General features: G+C 37.8%; 1 protein-coding gene across 1 annotated transcript in view; it reads right to left on the bottom strand.

Annotated features, from left to right (window-relative positions):
• The window catches only part of LOC120771166, an 82,729-nt gene extending 65,120 nt beyond the window's left edge, over window positions 1-17,609 (bottom strand). Inside the window, exon 1 of the mRNA XM_040099049.1 lies at window positions 17,468-17,609. The gene's annotated coding sequence lies outside the window, so the exon portion shown is untranslated. The remainder of the gene's footprint in view (window positions 1-17,467) is intronic.
• Window positions 17,610-19,942: the final 2,333 nt, after the last annotated feature.

The raw sequence follows: 19,942 nt of genomic DNA, 5'->3' as shown, positions 1-19,942 counted from the left end.
TTCTATAATTCGTTTACCATAGATTCAAATTTGAACCGGACCGGCAAAAAGAAGATTTTCAAGAATTTTGATAGACATCTGTATTATCGTCTTTAAAATAGACTCCAGAATAGAAGCATGACATTAGTTGATCCAATTTTCCATACACTTGTTATAAGATTCGGCTGTTAATGCTTTAGAATTTCCAGCAAATTTCGTACTTTTCGGTTTCAGCTCAATTTTAAAGCACCATCCGCCAAACATTTCGACAGCGTCGACATAATATTCATGTATGTATTATAGAAATGCTAAATTTAAGCTAATAATGAATGCCCGATCTTCAGCTTCTTAGTCAATTACCTCTTTTGTGACCTCTGCAAAACATTGTTTTTGAAAATATTCCAAAAAATTCAGGTTTTTTGGTAGAAGTCTGCAATCTACACGCTTCATACACAACATTGATCAAAATGGTTGGGCCTATCCATAACAGATGTTGAAAGCCTTTGCTATCACGATTTTTATACTCTCGCAACAAAGTTGCTAAGGAGAGTATTATAGTTTTGTTCACATAACGGTTGTTTGTAAGTCCTAAAACTAAAAGAGTCAGATATAGGGTTATATATACCAAAGTGATCAGGGCGACGAGTAGAGTCGAAATCGGATGTCTGTCTGTCCGTCCGTCCGTCTGTCCGTCCGTCTGTCCGTCCGTCCGTGCAAGCTGTAACTTGAGTAAAAATTGAGATATCATGATGAAACTTGGTACACGTATTCCTTGGCTCCATAAGAAGGTTAAGTTCGAAGATGGGCAAAATCGGCCAACTGCCACGCCCACAAAATGGCGGAAACCGAAAACCTATAAAGTGTCATAACTAAGCCATAAATAAAGATACTAAAGTGAAACTTGGCACAAAGGATCGCATTAGGGAGGGGCATATTTGGACCCAATTGTTTTGGAAAAGTGGGCGTGGCCCCGCCCCCTACTAAGTTTTTTGTACATATCTCGGAAACTACTATAGCTATGTCAACCAAACTCTACAGGGCCGTTTTTTTAAGGCATTTCCATATACAGTTCAAAAATGGAAGAAATCGGATAATAACCACGCCCACCTCCCATACAAAGGTTATGTTGAAAATCACTAAAAGTGCGTTAACCGACTCATAAAAAACGTCAGAAACACTAAATTTTACGGAAGAAGTGGCAGAAGGAAGCTGCATCCAGGCTTTTTTTAAAAATTGAAAATGGGCGTGGCGCCGCCCACTTATGGACCAAGAACCATATCTCAGGAGCTACTACACCGATTTCAATGAAATTCGGTATATAATGTTTTCTTAACACCCTTATGACATGTACGAAATATGGCTGAAATCGGTTGACAACCACGCCCTCTTCCAATATAACGCTATTTTGAATTCCATCTGATGCCTTTTCTGTATAATACGAGTATATATGTACTTTAGGAACCAATGATGATAGCGGAATAAAACTTTACAAAAATACGGTATTTGAAAAATATGTAAATGACGTATTATGAAATCTCGATTATCACTTTACCATGCGAGAGTATAAAATGTTCGGTGACACCCGAACTTAGCCCTTCCTTACTTGTTAAAGACAGTTTTCTTAACTCTGATGAACGACTCGTAAGAGACAAGTTTCGTTGGCTTCATGACCTTCACTAAAAGCTTCGTGCCACTCATATATTTGTGTGCGTGATAAAGTCGTCTCTCCAAAATATTTCTACAAAGCATACTAATTGACGTATGGAAATCAAACTTCACACGAATATAAAAGATGGTTGTACCCCTCTAGGAAACAAGGTTTGCCGTAACAGTTTCGTGAAGTAAGAAAAGAAGATAGATATTTTGATGGAAGACAGAAATTGTACTTTTATAAATTTTTTGAATATGTATGATAATCAAAAAAATTTTAAATTTCGTCGCGTCGTTAGGTGCTAAGCCAAAAGTAAGCGGTGGATGGTTCACCAATTCGCTTTTTTGCATAGTCGGAAAAATGTTTTGTCGCTGCTCAAATATAAAATGTTGTTTTGCTGTTATGCGTAAAGCCAAAAAATTTCATAAGAAGCCTTGAATACTTAAAGACACTAAAAACTTTAGTTTGGTGGCATTTAAAACATCAATAGAGTGTTTTTGGAATGGCTCATTTTAATTTTTCTATTTAAATTTGCCTTAATATTTTCAATATATTTTCATGACGTATTTTGAATTTTACCACAAAATTAAATAAATTTAATATGGCTTCTGCTAGCTTTATTCCTCCCACAACTCACTCTCTCCTATTCAGCTGCTTTATAAATAGTCAAGAGTTCGCGCTACTTTCGCGCCCAAATTGTGTGCAAACAAAATAAATCTCATCAGTTTTGCCGCCTGTCAGCTTGTCAGTCTATATTTGCTACGCGCAGACATGCCCTATTGTTAGTGATTTTTTGCTTGTTTGCTCTGCCTTAGTTCCAGCGCAGCTGAGGCGCGTTGCCTGAAATCGATCCGAAATAGACAAAATCACAAATAAACAAACGCGCTTCATTGAAAATTAAAAAAAAGCTAAGGCACAAAACACAAAAACATGTGAGCCTATGTAAATACACACACACGCACATGATACGCCGCCAATAGGCAGCGAATGTGGCAGCCAGGTGGCAACCACATTCAGACATCTATTAGTATAACATATGTAGTCAATGCACTATTTGCTCATCAACAAAACATGCACTAAATGCCAGAACTCCAATAACAAACGCTGAAATGAAAGCGAACGTTTTAAATGTTGAGTGAAATGTGAGCATGCGTGTGTGTGTTTGCGTACGTGGGTGTGTGTGAAAGTGAAATTGTGCGTTGTTCACCGAATTTCTCAATCACTTGTTGGCTCACTGCCTGGCACACATACTATCGCACCACACACACACACACACAGATATTTAGGTTACTCGTGTAGTATTCGGCTGCGTGTCGTTGGACTGCGTGGAAATTCAAAATAAAGCAACAATGGCAACAACTATAATCAAGATAAAGGGATATTGGCAAATTGAATCATTCATTCCGCAATCGGTCGGTGAAATCGGTGAAAGCGATATTTTGTAAACAAATGCGTGAAATAGTGAAACGCCAGCCATTATAAGCGGCATGGCGCGGAAAATGCGGCAGCGAATTGTTGCGTCCAATGAATCAGGCGTTCATATCGCGTTGCCAAATGGCAGCATCAGGTGGATGTTAGTTTCATGTTTGCTTTCGGCAGCACACAAGCTACACACACGCTCACACATGCACATGTACAAGCATGTGTGCTGGGCAAGGACCGCGTATTTTGCCTATTGATTGCCAATTTTTGATGCCAGAGGCAACGAACTGCAAAAGTTCATTCATTAACTCGAAATTGCCAAAATAATCGTGGTTGCTTGACCGCAAAGATTGCCGATAAACAAATTTAGTGCGTAAACGACACATACATATACATTTCCACATCGTGCTTGAATTAAATGTTGTTTGGTTATTTTGTTTGATTTTAAGGTGGCTCTTGGTGGCTTTCGCTGTGACCTGTTGCTATATTGAGCGGAAGAAACCGATATTGAAAGTCAATGAGTCGAAACAATTTTAAAATAACAGAAATAACTTTTATGCTTGAGAGAAAATATTCTTTTATGGTTTATGTACCACACAAACACACACAAATATCATTTTAAATGCTTAAAAAATAACGCAGTAAAATAAAAGATTTTATGTTCTTGGCGTTTTCATTATTATTCGTCATTTGTGGATTTGTGCGCTTTTCTATCATCTCATTTTTATTGAACTAGCTTCGTGATGATTGAAACGAGAGAATTTCTTCTTATTCTTTATTCATCCGAGAGTTCACACAATTTATATTTTGTGATTTTATTTAAAAAAAAAAAAGTATAAGTCTAAGAACATTTTTCTCGTTTTGTTCTACAAATGTGTATTTTGACACATTTTAGGTTGAAAAATAGTTTTAAATTAAATTTTGCGGTTAACTTCTAAGTTCAGAGATTTGTTGTTTACAACCCAAGTAATGCCTATGGTATTTTGTGTCAAAAAGTCTTTTGCAAATTATAAAATTTGCTTATTGCTAGTATGGTGGACAGGCATACGGAAATCCACCTACTGGAAGCCAATGGAAAGAGTTCAGAGGCTCGCTGCGCTGTGCATATCCGGAGCTTTAAGAACAACTTCAACGGCGGCTGTAGAACTGGTACTCAACCTGCCACTTACATACCTCTTCTGAAAACTACGCAGCAAAATCGACGGAACGACTACCAGCTGCAAGAGATATACTTATAAAACATTCGGGCATTGATCGATGGGTAAAGACGGCTGTGCAAACACCGACTACATTATCCCACTTTTCAACTGGGAAGGAAGGGTAAACATAGAAAAAGATGGCTGACGTAAAGGTATGTTAGCTACGCGCAACACTATACGGATGGCTCGAAAATGGACGATGGACTTGGTGCGAGAATATACTGTCATATTAGGCATCAGAGGCATAAGTCAACCTTTTAAGTTTCAAGCTGAGGTCTTTGATATTGCGAAAGCCGCGGAGCTTGCACCTGCAGGCTATTCCAGAGTCAACATCTAAGTAGACAGCCAAGCAGCAATCAAGGCACTAACTTTGTAGCAAAACTGCAAAAGCCATGTGCAAAACGGTAGATCTGAAGTTCACAAAATTCATATTGGCACTCGATAGAAGAGACTGTAGAAAAATGATCGGAATACTAACTGATCGCTGTCTCGTAGCGACACACGCCAGCATTAAAAGCCTGACAGAATGAGAAGACTGCAGGAAATGTCTACAGCAGGGCATCAGGGAAATAATGAACCATCTCTTGTGCACATGTTCCGCATTGTCAAGACTACACTGTAAGCATCTATGATATGATATGCTTGAGGAGGTATCGAAGGTGAGGCCACAGAGTCTGTTAAAACTCGCGTCAAGCTCAGACACTTAGCAACTGAACTCCATCTGGTACCGCAAAGGACCCATCTGGTCTATGCGAGGCTTATTGGCCTAGCAGATTAACCTAACCTAACTTAAGTTTATTGGAAGTAATGTCAAAATAAAGCCGTTACCAATATAAAAAATCATTCAAAATCTCTTTTCAAACTGTACTAAATTATAATATGAATTTTAGATATAAGACTAAGGACCAGGTAAACAATAACTACATAAGAACAAATATTATGAATTGTTATGGTTGCGAGGATTATTGTATCTTGATCTTGCAGACTGTATGTAGAGTTTGACTCTTTTAAGCCTTAATAGTTTCGGATTAACGAATTAACAGCTGATCAAAATTGAGTCGGACAATAACATCAAAAAGTTAAAGAAAAGTTAAGTGCTTGAAAATCTTTATGTTGGCTTCAAATAGAAGAGATAGGATTTCAACACATTTTCATTACTATTTTGGCTATGAAATATTTCATTGCTAGACTCTTACCAAAAGACCTGAATATTTTGCAAAAACAACGTCGAGTAGAGGTCGCAAAAAAGATAGTTGACCACGAAGCTGAGTACCCTACATTCATCAAACGCATCACTGCTGATGACGAGGCATGAAATTATGGATTTGACGTCGTTTGGTGCTCTAAAAATTAGCCAAAACTTAAAAAAAAACAACAAATTTCGCTGAAGGCGCTGAGGACCATTAATTTTTTGTCAGTCTGGTTTAAATATTAACTGATATATGTAATTGAATAGAAATGTTACCGTTTCCACGACTGGGTCGGGACGGGTCTACTCAACTCTGCAGAAATCAGCCGCTATAACAACCAAGACATTTAAAATGTATTTTCCACCATTTTTTCAAGAGGAAATATTTGAAAATTAAATGAGTCTTACCACAAGTTATAATGTTTTGCAAAGAGTTGGCAAACAAATTTAAACTTTTTAAGCCGTACAAATTTAAACTCTTAGTAATAATGGTAATTCTAATTTAATTATACGACGATAAAATAATATTAAAAGCTCAAATTATCGCTTTTAGCTGTCATAAACAGTACTATAAGCAATATTTATAATATATTTACATATATATAATGAAGTCATAATTTTGTCTCAAGTACGCATACTTTGATGAGTGTGTGAACGGTAACAGATTGCTCCAAAGTACGAAGCAAACTCATTTCACATAATTTTAAACACATAAAAATCGTAAATTTATGGCTTCCACGAGTCAACACAACGCCGTTAGATGGCATAATTTAGACAACAAAGTTCCAAATCTATGGTTGACAGCAGGACGCGTAACACACGCAAGCGCAACAATACGAGTAAGTAATGTCTAAAACCCAAGCGAATGTGGCGCGTTGCGTGCATCCACCTAGCCAGAAGTACACACATATATAGAAGTATATATATATATATATTCATGTCTGCATGTACTTTCACTGGCACTTGAAAGCAACACGAGTGCTGACACTAAGTCACAAGAGTACTTATACGCCCCAGTGGGCGCACAACACACATCCACACACATGTACGCATATTTGGATAGGAGTGTGTGAGCACCAATGTACTTACTGCTCAGGCCCGCTGCGCTAAGCATATATAGAAACAGTAGTAGGTCGCGTGGATGTGAGTGTTTGCAACTCGAAGTGCCTTACATTTCCCAATGTGCATAACGGAATGAATAACCACATACATACATACACACGAAGTTTGCATATATTTTTGTGCAGTAGATTTAAGGTTGTATCCTTAATAATCCGCGCTGAACGATTTATGAACACTGCCACTTATTGTCGGCGCTTTTATGATTCACTTTATGGAAGGCAATAAATTGCAAGAAGACCACCGATTGTACGCATGTGTGTGGGGGCAAGAGCATAGCAACATAGCATGTAGGTGTTTGTTTATGCATATGACTTGTAGGACATCTCAATAATCAACAGCTAAATAAACAAACGAAACTGCCGAAGGCTAGCAAAACGACATAAATGCGAAAAGCGCAATAAAAGTGCAAAAGTAATGGGCGGAAACCAAGTCTTCACATATGCATGTATGTATGGGTGCGAGCAACGCTTGTCATTACATTGCATACGAGCTCGTATAACTGCAATTAAATATTGTACTTTGTGCCTGATTTCGCTGTTGTTACAACAGTGATTTATGTCTCATGTGTTTCTCTCCTTCTGCTGCTGCCTACAATGCTCCTTCGGCTGTCGACGTCAGCGCAGCCATTAAAGCGACGCGTCAACAGATTTTCAATAATTCCACGCTTCCACACGCGCAATGTGCATTAATAAATAATTAAACATGGAAACAATGAAAAATTGTAGCCAAAAATGTATTAAGACAAATGAGTAGCACAGAGCCAGTGTTGAATGAGCGCAAAAACATATAACAAATCATGTGAGACCGTTTATTTATAGCCATAGCGGATGAGATGTCTGTCCATTACAATGAGTGTGTGCAATAATTGCCAACGCACTGGAAAAGGCTATTGAATGATGAAAGTTACAGAAAAAAGTACAAAAAACAAAAACAAGAAAGAACATTAAATTCGGTTGCACCGAAGCTAAAATATCCTTCTCTAATATGAAATGTTCCCTACAATAATATGATTTTGATCGTTCAGTTTGTATTGCAGCTATATGCAGTAGTGATCAGATAGGACGCGTTCAAAATTTAAGATCGAAATCACAAAAATTAAGGATTAGTTCGCAACACACTTAATCAAGCAGCTATAATCTTCTATTAGAGTTTACAACTGCTGGCGTACGCCGATGATATTGATACCATTGGCCTCAACACCCACACCGTTAGTCCTGCTTTCTCCAGACTGGATAAGAAAGCAAAGCAAATAGGTGTGGTAGTCAACGAAGGAAAGATGAAATATCTCCTGTCATTCAACAAACAATCGTCGCGACTTGGCTAACATGGCACTGTTGACAGTCATAACTTTGAAGTCGTAGATAATTTCGTCTATCTTGGAACCAGTATCAACACCACCAACAATGTCAACCTGGAAATCCAACGCAGAATAACTTATGCCAACAGGTGCTACTTCGGACTAAATAGGCAATGGAAAAGTAAAGTCCTCTCTCGACGAACAAAGACTAAACTCTATAAGTCACTCATTATTCCTGTCCTGCTATATGGTGCAGAGGTATGGACGATGACAGGAGGAGGACGATCTGATGAGTCGACGGTACGAGTTTTCGAGAGAACTGTTTTGCGGAACATTTATGGTCCTTTGCGTGTTGGCCACGGCGAATATCGCATTCGATGGAACGATGAGTTGTATGAGATATGCGACGACATTGACATAGTTCAGCGAATTAAACGACTGGCATGTCATGTGTCCGAAAGGACAAATACACTCCAGCTCTGAAAGTACTCAACGCAGTACCTGGCGGGGGAAGCAAAGGAAGAGGAAGACCTACAATCGATTCAGAATCTACCACGTTTCCTTCATGACATTACAAGTAAACATACAAGGCAAACTTAAATAACCTGTTCAGGGTGGAGGCTGACAAGTTCGTATAGTTTTTATGAAAGAGAGTCTATGGAATTGAAAGTACTTCGTTCCTAATTAGATCAAACCTTGATGAGACACCTTTAAAAATATTACAGCTCTCAGACAATTAGTTCGTAAACTAGATAAATTTCCAGTGTTAAGTAAAACTAGTTTTTTATGAAAAGGACCTATGATACAAAAAAATGGTGAATGGTGAGTCTCCTTAAGGCTCTTAGTCAATCCTAACCAGAAAACCATTCGAAAATAAGGTTGAACGAGATAGGCGGTGCTTTAAAGATATCAAATGGAAAGGGTGGTCCGTTAAACTTTTTTTGGATATCCGAAAGTTAAATGAGCGAAAGTTCACAGTCGGCCGGTTCACCATATCACATTAAACGCATTGTAGAATTTCAATTCTCTGGAACTGCCATCAGTGTGACTTCCAACTAAGATCTTCGAGGTGTTGTTTTAAATATTTTTTAGTAAATTTTCATTTTCGGAGTCAACGGCTGATTGTTCTTTGCTTGCCTACATATACATACACCGTCTTCACCAAAGCACCAATACACTGCGATAAAAAGTTCATTTTTATTTTGTTGCTTTTCCATGTTCAAATATTATTACCCGATTGCGGCTAGCTCGAGATGTTAGAAAACAATAACATAATAATAATAATGCAAACTTTGTCTAGCAATATTTCATATACATAAGTCTCTTTCCCTCTCAGTGTACCTCATATGAATTTATATATGTATGTAAACAATGCATTCATATTGTCTTGTCGTTTTGTGTGTATTTATTGTATGACTTTCTAAGTAGCATTGTCCAGACAAGAAACTACAAATATTTTCTCGTCTAATACAACAGCCATACACATACACAAAATTATATAGGAAAACATATGTCAGGTGGTGTTGTCAAGTATTTATTGACGAACTTACATTTGAAAGGATTGGAAGCAATTGTCCTGGGTTATTTACCTCGTGTGCGCCCTCCCACATCCCTTTGACTGCGTATGTTTTGCCTCTTCCCCTGCATAGTTGTATACACACAGGAATGTATTTTATTGACTACGAATTCCTCCTGCTGTGATGGGCACACACTTTATTGATCATATTGACTTTCGCTAAGAGAATTTATGGAGTACGCAATAAACGCAACGTTGAATATGAAATAAAGTAGTGCCAAGTAGCGGCGAAAGGTCAAATTTTTTTTAGAAAAAAACATAAATTAATTAAAATAATTATTTAATATATTCCACATTATTTTTGCTTAACCTCCAAGCTGCTGGTTGAGCTTATGAATTCACATTTAAAAGAATGCAATGCGTCCTTCTGACAAATGTGTTTTGGCTTAGCAAAGTGAGCAATTCTCAATGAGGTCGACAAAATTTGATTTGTATTCTAGCTTGTGACATAGTTAGCATTTAGAAGATTGTGGTTTCATATCTCTACCAGGAAAATTTCTTTCTTTATAAAAAAATGGATAACCAATTAAATACTATTGGATTAGGTATTCAGACCTCTCTTCAGAAGTATGAAAACTTCTCATAAAAATCTACCCAGAAGCCCTGGACTTGGAAAACTTTCGTTTTAGTCGAAATTGCCACCACAAATTAGAACAGTATATACATAAATATTGGTATTCGAAAAAGTCGTTTCGCATTTTGTCAATAGATGTCGTTTCAGTCGTATATCTTCAGTGCTACCAATCACATTGCGTCATACCATATAGTGTTGGAAAGGTGAGGTTTTAAGCTTCATTTAATCAAAAAAAATTAATTCCGGTAAGTTAAAAAAAGTTATAGCTGTTCATGATTCAATGAGCGAATATAATGAAGAAATTCGCTATATTTTGAAATTTTTGTGTAAAAAGGGAAGAATGCCACGCAAGCCACCAATGAAATTTGTGAAGTTTGCGGAGACGATTCTGTATCAATTCGTGTAGCACAACAATAGTTCGATCGCTTCCGTTATGGAAATTTCGATTTGCACTGATGAAAAAATGTCTCTAGCGGAAAAACAGCAAAAAGTGGTCGATCAAAATGGTACATATTTGTCTATTCATTTATTAGTATAAATATAAAAAAAAATAAGTTAAAGTTTGGTTAGAAATACGAAAATACTTTTTCGACTACCCAATATGAAGCTACTCAAATAGAAAAGTCTACAAGGCATTTTCGCTCTTTAATATATCTCTACTCTACTCAATCGTTGAAAAATATAATTATAGTTATAAGTAATAACATGCATTTGAAGCTTATACGAGCAAGTTTTATGCATAAAAAATCAATCAACAATAAATGAATATGTATTTAAGACATTTCAATTGTGAAACCCAATAAATGCTGTATGTGCTATCCTCTTCTAATTTACTTATTATCGTGAGAACTTTGACAGTTTGTTTTTCATTAACCTACTCTGCTGACCAAATCATCATTAACGGTCTTCACCTTGACAAAGGTTTCCATAGCCACAACAAAAAGGAAAAAAATTCAAGTAATCGAGTCTCTGACAAAATCGAGATTTATAAAGCGGATAAGAAGCCGCATTTACATATCTACATACCAGGAAAAATATATACATATCTAATTGCCAAATAACCCGGGAATTTGTCTTTGACGCTTGAAGTATTCATGTAACCCGGAGAGCTGGGTGTTAACAATCACCCAGAGAATTATATGTGTCATTAAGGAGACTTACAGTCAAGAAATGCCTTACTGCACCCAACAACAGTAACGCAACAACAAATCAATTGTTTTACCAAGTGCTTAAGATACCTTAATTTATTTATATATGTATGAGGGAAAATACGCACATAATTATATATAAATATGTGTGGGCTTGCACAATTATTTATTGTATCGAGTAGTGGCCTAAAGCTCCTTGCTGCCAGCCGATTGTCTGCCCTACGAGTTCGTGTCACAAATATTGATTAAGTAACATTTTTTTCAGTTTATTCCATACGACGAACTCGGAAATGCAGGTAGACGAATGACTACAAATTACATGCAAACCTAAACATACACAAACGCATAAATACTTAAGTGTGTGTGGGTGTGTAAAACACAAGGGCTGTAGTACTTTAGACCCGGTAATTGCTGTTGGCATGCGGGGCAAAATAACGGGACAAAGTAGCGGTAGTAGTGGCAGTTGCTAGTAAAAAATATTGTGTCTTCAATTCTCCGAATGATAGAGTATAGAATAGAGGACAGATAAACAATGTCAAACTAGATATATCAAAGTGACGGAAGTCAGCGGAACAAAGACGGCGGCGCGCAAGTGACAAGTTGAAATGCTGAAATTCGGAGTGATGGACAGCAGGTGGAAGTATAAGGCATGGTCAATGAGTACTAAACAGGCGACATTTAACAATTCTGACAACTTAAATTGATTACGAATTTAATTTGGATGGCACAAAAAATTTCAATTTAAATGGCAAACGAAATTGTTTAGAAACTATTTTTGCGTTTGATTTGTCGAACTTTATGTGCTCGCGGCAGGTGTTTGTGGCATTCAATATCTTACCATATATTTTTTTTCTGCATTTATCGTCAGTACTTTATACTGGTAATAAATATTTCATTTTTAATGGAATTTCACAGTTATCTCTACTCTCGTTGTGCGCAGTTCTGTGTTCACCGACATTTTCTGTGTGTGTTTGTGTATTTGTAGCAGGAATTGAAAACATTTAGTGAATTTTGTTAATTTGGTATTTTTGTTATTCGAATGTTAAATTGGCTACCGTTAGGATGTACACAGCTACAAAGTTCATATTGAACAACAAAAAATATATCTAACGACTTTTTCACAGCGAACGCTTCAGGAGAAAAGGTGGCTTTGACTAAAGCGAAATCGTATTAAAGCCTTAGAGGCTAATTATTTGTTGGCTGACATTTTCAACCCATTAAACAAAGGATTAATATTTTTATGTGTTGTTAAGGATTGGTATGTGTTGTTTTGTTAACGCAAATCACGGTTTGATAAAAGTTTGGAAATATAGAAAATTAATTTTTCTTTCAAATTTAATTTCATAAGTTTAAAATAATTTTGTAGCGATTTAGAGTATAGAACGATTGATAATGTAATTATTTCATTTATGCTTAACTCAATTTCAGCCATGCTTCCACAAATCCAAATAATGTTTTCATTTTCGTGATCATATTTATATAAAGTAATTTCAAATTAATACTCTACTGTGCCCGCAAAATAGATTTTTCAACTGTGTATCGCCAAAATTTAGTAAAAGTTACAAAATTTTTTATATTTTAATTAAATTTATGTTATTATAGTATGAAATATATTGGCATTTTTAAGTAATTATGCGCCTAAATGTAGGCAAAGCTTTGAAAAAAGTTTACCTTTCAATATTAAAAAAAATATATAAAAAATCATTAATTTTCCTTTCTATAGCAGTTTTCAGTTAGGAGCTACAAAAGTACACCGATGGGGATGGAAACGCCATATTTTTCCCCGCTCTTTTGAAATTTCTCTTCAGTAGGGTTTGCCATTTCGTTATAGAGAGATATACGACCCAACAACTAGTCGAAATTATTAAAATTTTCTACCGAAATTCGTAGTCAGTGGCCTCAATTTAAAGAGCGCTACGTCAAATTTATGGTCATCATAATCGTCCTGTCAGATCAACAATTGAGCGTCTAGTGCAATTCTAGTGGAAATCCACAGGCACAGTACAAAATGTTCCCGTGCCAGTGAAACACAAAAATGCCCGTAGTGTCGAGAATATTACTGCCGCTAGCGGAAAATCCAAATCTGTCTCTCACATGTCGTTCTCAAGCGTTGGGCATCTCTGTGACGTCGTTGTGGCGAATTTTGGGAAAATATCTCGGCCTAAATCCTTACAAGATCAAATTGACGCCAGGACTGACTACCAGAACCGTCGTATATTCGTGAATTGGGCTGAGCAAAAACTTGAAAACGTTCCGAATTCTGGATCGAAAAACCATTTTCAGCAGTGAGGCTTATTTCGTGCTGAATGTGCCCTCAACAAGCAAAATATGCGTTATTGGTCAGGCAATAATCCACTACTACGCACTCCATCAGTCACCATTGCATCCCGAAAAAATTACGGTTTGATGTGGTTTGTAAGCCAGTGGTGTCATTGGGCCGTACTTCTCCCGTAATGATCAATACCGGCACGTTACTATGGAATCGCTACCGCTCAATGATAACCGAATAGTTTTGGGCCGAATTTGATGATATGGACTTGGACACTATGTGGTTCCAGCAGGACAGCGCCACAAGCCACTCAGCGAATCTCACAATCGATTTATTGAAAACCAAGTTTGGTGAACGTGTTATCTCATGAAATGACTCAGACGATTTGACGTCGCTGGACTATTTCGTGTCGAACTACGTCAAGTCTATGGTCTATGCCAACAAGCCAGTGACGATTGATGAATTTCGTACGAATATCGAACGTGAAATTGCAGCAGTATCGGCCGATTTATGCTTGAAAACCGTCCAAAATTGGGTTCAGCGTCTGAACTTCTGCAGGCGTACCCGTAGTGGTCATGCTAAACAAATCGAGTTCCATGAAAAATGGCGTCGAATGTACTTTCCCAGGAATAAAGAGTTTCATTTATATACCAAACCATATTTTTTTAATTAAAAAAAAACTTTGTGGCGTTTAATTAGAGCTTTCTTTCCTTGATAAAAATTATTATATGAATATATTATCGTCCTCGACAGCCAGCTTAAGTCCCGCGTGCAAAGAGTTTCAACACGACTCTAACCACCTCTTTGCATGCCCTATGCCAAACTATCACCTTTTTCCCGGTCGAAACAGCAACACAGTCCGGATGTACCGTTAGCTGAGTATCTTATTATACTTCTCATACAAGTTTTTATGTAAGGCGTAAGAACTTTGATCCATTTTCTCCCACTCCTTACTTATTGAGCAACCCTCGTATGCCTTGCGACAAAAATATAATTTCAGATAATTCAGCTGAATTGTTGTATTTTTATTGCTGTTACGAATTATGTTAGAATTCCTGTTAAACTTAAACAAAAACTATAATTTCAAAGTTTAATTATGCTCGCTACGCACACATAAAGCCCCAGAGATGTTCCGAATTTTACAACCCAATAGGAATGTGGCAGCAACCACTACAGCATTTCACAAATTCCAAATGCGGTTTGGTGAAATTCGTAGCGTAAAGTTTTGGGACACAAATTTGCATAGCAATTTATGGAATTTCAATATGAGCACAGACATGCATACATAAATAGGAGCGAACCACTCGCAGTTGGAAGGAGTTTATGCATGAACGGAGTACCCGCGACTCGACTGCTCATTAGCTTGAATGCTCGCGGTTGCCAACACATTGCGTTACATACAACAAGTCCCTTTACCGCAGACAAACAATTCAGTGTGCATAACAGGTCAATAGAAAAGTTCCCGGCCTGACATGAGATGACGCTACTATCATTTAATGCATATGATTTGTAGTTAGAACCGACGTTCAAAAGGCGGGTGTATAAATTTGAAAGCTGTCGGTTCATTAGTTTATGTGTTATATAATTTTGAGTGAAAGAACTTTTGTGTGTGAAAAAAGTGGATAAAGTATTGTTTTTCGAAGGAAAAAATAAAGCTGAAGCAAAAACTTGGCTTGGTGGCGAGTTTTCGAACAATTGAGTATGAGGAAGCGTTGTGCAAAGTAGATGTCGCGTCAACTGACTTTTGGCCAAAACCAACGACTCGTTGATGATTGAAGCAGTGTTTGGGCATGTTAAATCTTAATAAAACCGAGTTTTTGCGTTGAAGTGTGACAAAGGATGAAAGATGACTATCTTATTTTACTTCGAAGTCCAATCGCCAGTCAGCCGAATGGATGAAGAGGTGATCGCTGAAACTGAGCGGCGATACTCGCCTTGAACTCATTAACAGTGCGTTCAGGGCTGGCCTAACCTCGCTAACAATAGCATCGAGTGTGTTTGTGATGTGACTGGTATAGGTGCCAGACCACAGCGGAAACGCACGAAACTGTCAAGTTCATGAGTTAGCAAAAAAAGACAACCTAGAACCGCTATCGGTAAAATGGGAGCCGGTCGGTACTCCCGTATCCTCTTATGTTCTACTACTAGATAGTTGGGCTTTGCGGAAGTTCGGCCAGCGCAGGGCCACCATCGGTACATGTGCTGTCGCAAAAGTCTTTTGGCCAAAGCTCTGGTGATCTCTTTACCCTTAGTAAGGCTAACCTCTTCCTAGTTTGGGGCTTTTAACAGGCATTGCCCCATAGGCGTCCACGCAGTAAGGCTGAGAATCCTACCAGACGCCATCTGCAGAAGCTGTATAGAAGAAGCTGAAATGGAAACAACTCAACACTTCCTTCTTGACTGTTCCGCGTTTGGGAGTTGAAGACTTAAACACTTGGGAGCGCAAACCTTCATCCATCCCACCGAGCTGGCGGGAATGAAAATTAAACGAATAAAACTTAGACTTACTATTTCGAAGCACAGAACAAGTCGAAGTACAAAACTTGTATCTAAACGTTGAAGGCTCACTATAATCAGTTTATCGCCCTAACGTTAAATGTCCTGTTAAATAAAAAAAAATGAATATGGTAAGGCGGGGACTTTTCAATTGAACTATTAGTTAAGTGTTTAAAAAATGTGAGATTTTTAAATAAAAAATCAATTTGCAAACATTTCGGCGAATTCCCCCCTTCAATTATAAGCGTAACAAATTTTAATTCAATTTAGCTGAATTCGCTTTAGAGCACTAAACTGAGTTTCATGCTATCCATTATATTTTAACGATTTGAAAGTCCGTCGGGTTACTTGTTCTATGTGTGTGTGTGTGTGGCAACGTACGTGCAACACTTGGCGTGGCCGTGTCGTATAGCAAGTGGCGAGCGCTAGTCTCTAGTGACTGCTCTGCTAGCCACATTCTGATTATTTTACTATTCTGTCCGCTCGCTGCCGGCAAGCAACTTTCATACAATTTGGTTAACCATTTCCTGAGCAGCGGCGAGCGCTGACAGACATTTTCGTTTTATTCCTTAATTCCGTTTTTCAGTTTTGGCTTTACTATTCCATTAATGACACACACACGAAACTCAAACGTGAAACGGCATTTTAGTTGTTGCTAACACAACTGTTGGCTGGTTAGGTAAATTACTATATTTTATTGTTGTTGTTGTCTCATAGTTTTACGCTATTTCAGCTTAAATTTGCACACGCTTGCTTTATATTTCAAATATATATATATGTATATATTTATGTAGACATGTGCATAATTTGTTATTGTTGTTTGTCAATTCGCCTGCTGCAGCTTAGCCTTAGCAAGTCTGTCCAGTCTGTTTTTAATGGCGTTTCCACAGCAGCGACTGTTGCTGCGCGTGACGCTTTTAATTGCACGATGAAATGCAGAAAAATATTCATGAAATGGCCCGCCACTTGGTGGAAGAAAATAAAAATGCGAAAATCGCATTCACCTATGAAATGAAGTGCCCGTGCCACACACACACACGCACAACTATTGGACGCAGCCTTAAAGCAACACCGCCTCTTAAATGCAACTGTTTACTGTTAAACGCATTAAATTGTTAAAAATTGCACATGTGTGTCTATTTGTTGTTGTTGCAATATATATATCGCGCTATTGCCTATTTCCGGCGCCGTTTTCATGCACGACTTCATGATTTCATGTTTTAAATAAATTTGCATATCTTTCACATGCAACTGCGGCTTTTTATTAGATTTTCGCATTCTCAACAAAACCACCATTTCCTCTTCATTGCCAACAATTACCGTTAGGCATGGAAATTCACAACAGCACTTTCGTTTTTTTTTACTTTATTCCACTTTAAACACCTTTTGGTTCATTAGTGAGCGAAACAGACAACTGATTTATTGTGATTTTAAGTTTAACTACATTCTGGCCACTCGCCGTCAAAAACTCACTCACATGTGGCACATATAAATGTGAAAACAATAACAAAGTGATCGCGCTGTACAAGCCACCAAATATCCTACCAGCGTATTCACCTGTGTCACCATTAAAATTCCAACACTTTTTATTTTGTTTTTAATTGTATTTATTTTGTTGTTTTTGTTTCCACTTTCACTTTATTTATCTGGCGACCTTATAATTTCCACTTTGTCCGCTTCGCGTTGTGCTTACCGCCGGTTCGTTGAATTCACTGACTGTCCAAACGGTGTCGTTGGTCGCACGAAGCTCCACCAGCTGAGTTATAACCCGAAACAGCGAAGTCGTAGCGGCGGCAGCGCTGCTTAACTGTCGGCATAGTGAGGCCGGTCAGGCAGGTGAATTGTTGTGTGGCGGCGGCATATGCTTCGCCTCATTGTGGGGTGGCAAGCAACTCCGGCCGTGCGAAGCGTAGTCGGTTGTAGCGAGTGTTGCCGCACGAAGGGACTATTTAACAGTGGGAAGTAAGCGAAACACAGTGCAGTTGTTTATTGTTTTTGTTTTTATTTTTGAATTCGTCTTTCAAAGTTTTTTGTTATTGTTTTCGTTGCGTTCGACAGCTGCTAAGGCTCATTATGACCCCATATACCAGATATACATACATATACATTCAAGTATTTCTGCTTCCATAAAGAGCGCCATTGTTACTTGTTGGTTTACGCTCTCTTCCGCCCCCTCTCTCACACTACGTTTGTTGTATGGTTCTCTCTTGCCACAGCTATAAAGCTTATCTCTGTGTTCTTGCTACTTTCTATGGCTACGCTGCGCTGCGGTTGTTTCCGTGAGCGCTCAACTTTTATCTACCGAACCCAACGCCATCTCGTTTACAGTGGTCACGTCTCGGAAATAATGCGAAATTTCTGCAGTATATTAGGTAGTCGAAAAAGTCTTTGCGTATTTTGCCAATAGAAGTCGTTGCAGTCGCATATATCCAGTGCTACCAATCAAATTGGGTCATACCATATAGATTCGGAAAGGTGAGATTCTAAGTTCGGGGAAGCTGAAAAAAAGAAACAGCTGTTCAAAAATGAGTGAAAGTAATGAAGAAATTCGCTATATTTTGAAATAATCATAATCATAAGCAACCATGACATCGTTAAGGAACTTAAAAATTCATCAACAAACGGTTTTGAACCGTTTAAAAAAGGCTGGCTACAAAAAGAAGCTCTATGTTAAGGTACCACATGAATTGTCTGTAAAAAATTTAATGGACCGAATTAACATCTGAAACGAATGGTAGCAGGAGACGATTAGTGTATCAAATACGATAATAATGTGCAAAAAAGGTCATGGTCCAAGCGTGGTGAAGCTCAACAAATGGTCGCAAAGCCAGGAATGACGCCTCGAAATTTTATGCTGAGTGTTTGGTTGAATTGGAAAGGAATCATCGAACGATTGATTCTATATTTTACTGTCAACAACTGGTGAGATTGAAGCAAGTAATCGGCTTCGTCTTCCATCAGGACAACGCTAGATCTGAAAAGTTTTGATGCATCCACCATATAGCCCTGAACTTGCACCATCGGACTACCATTTGTTTCGGTCAATGCAGAACTCTCTTAATGACGCAGTTTTTTTGACGAGAAACCAGAAAAGTGATGGATGATGAAATAATGTCTCTAGCGGAAAAATGGCAAAAAGTGGTCGACCAAAATGGTACATATTTGGTTCATTAAAGCTCATTATAAATATAAAAAAAATAAGTTGAAGTATGATTAGACATACGAAAATACTTTTTCGACTACCCAATATATATAATATATAACCCTTAATCAATAATATATTTTATATATAATCATACTACAATTTATATCAGTCAACAATATATATCCGAATTCGCTCTCCTGCCAACTCTAAGTTTAGACAAACAAAAATATTATGAATATTCAAAGAAAAGATACACGACGACGCTGTTCAAAGCGAAAAAGTCAACAGCTGGCAGAGCAATGCTTGCCTGAAGCTTCGCCATTCCTGTGGCGTGGATCCTTACCCCAACATGGTTGGCTGCACATGAACAGAGCAAAGCAGAGCGCAGCACAAAAATAAACAGAAATGCACTCAGACACACTAACTCAAGTCATCACTTCTGTTCTGTTTGCTCGTCTTGTAAGTCATTTCGAGTACTCTTCTCGTCAATGCTTATAAATAGAAGCGCGCTTATGAATGCAAACACACACATAGGTTCGCATTTTTGACATCTTTTGTTTGCGTTTACACGTTGACCGAAGTTTCAATGACTTTTCGACATTCTGCATTGCCGTGTCCATCTGCTGTGCTTAATGTACATGCTTATTTACTATTTGCAGCAGCGCTGCAAACGAGCGCTAGCACATGTTATAAATAAACTATGGCGCGCACGCAGTGATGCAATTTGCATTCATGTTTTTGCTGCGGAGAACACAAATTGGATTTACTTTTGATGCGCTTACTGAGGTAAAAATACCACTGACTGTTAATAAAATTTTTCGCCAACTGCTGAAATTATGCAAATTTCATGAAGATATCTTGTCAAATGACATATT

The sequence above is a fragment of the Bactrocera tryoni genome, chromosome 3, assembly GCF_016617805.1.
Source record: "Bactrocera tryoni isolate S06 chromosome 3, CSIRO_BtryS06_freeze2, whole genome shotgun sequence".
NCBI classification, from domain to species: domain Eukaryota; kingdom Metazoa; phylum Arthropoda; class Insecta; order Diptera; family Tephritidae; genus Bactrocera; species Bactrocera tryoni.
This window is presented reverse-complemented; position numbering and strand designations above follow the sequence as displayed.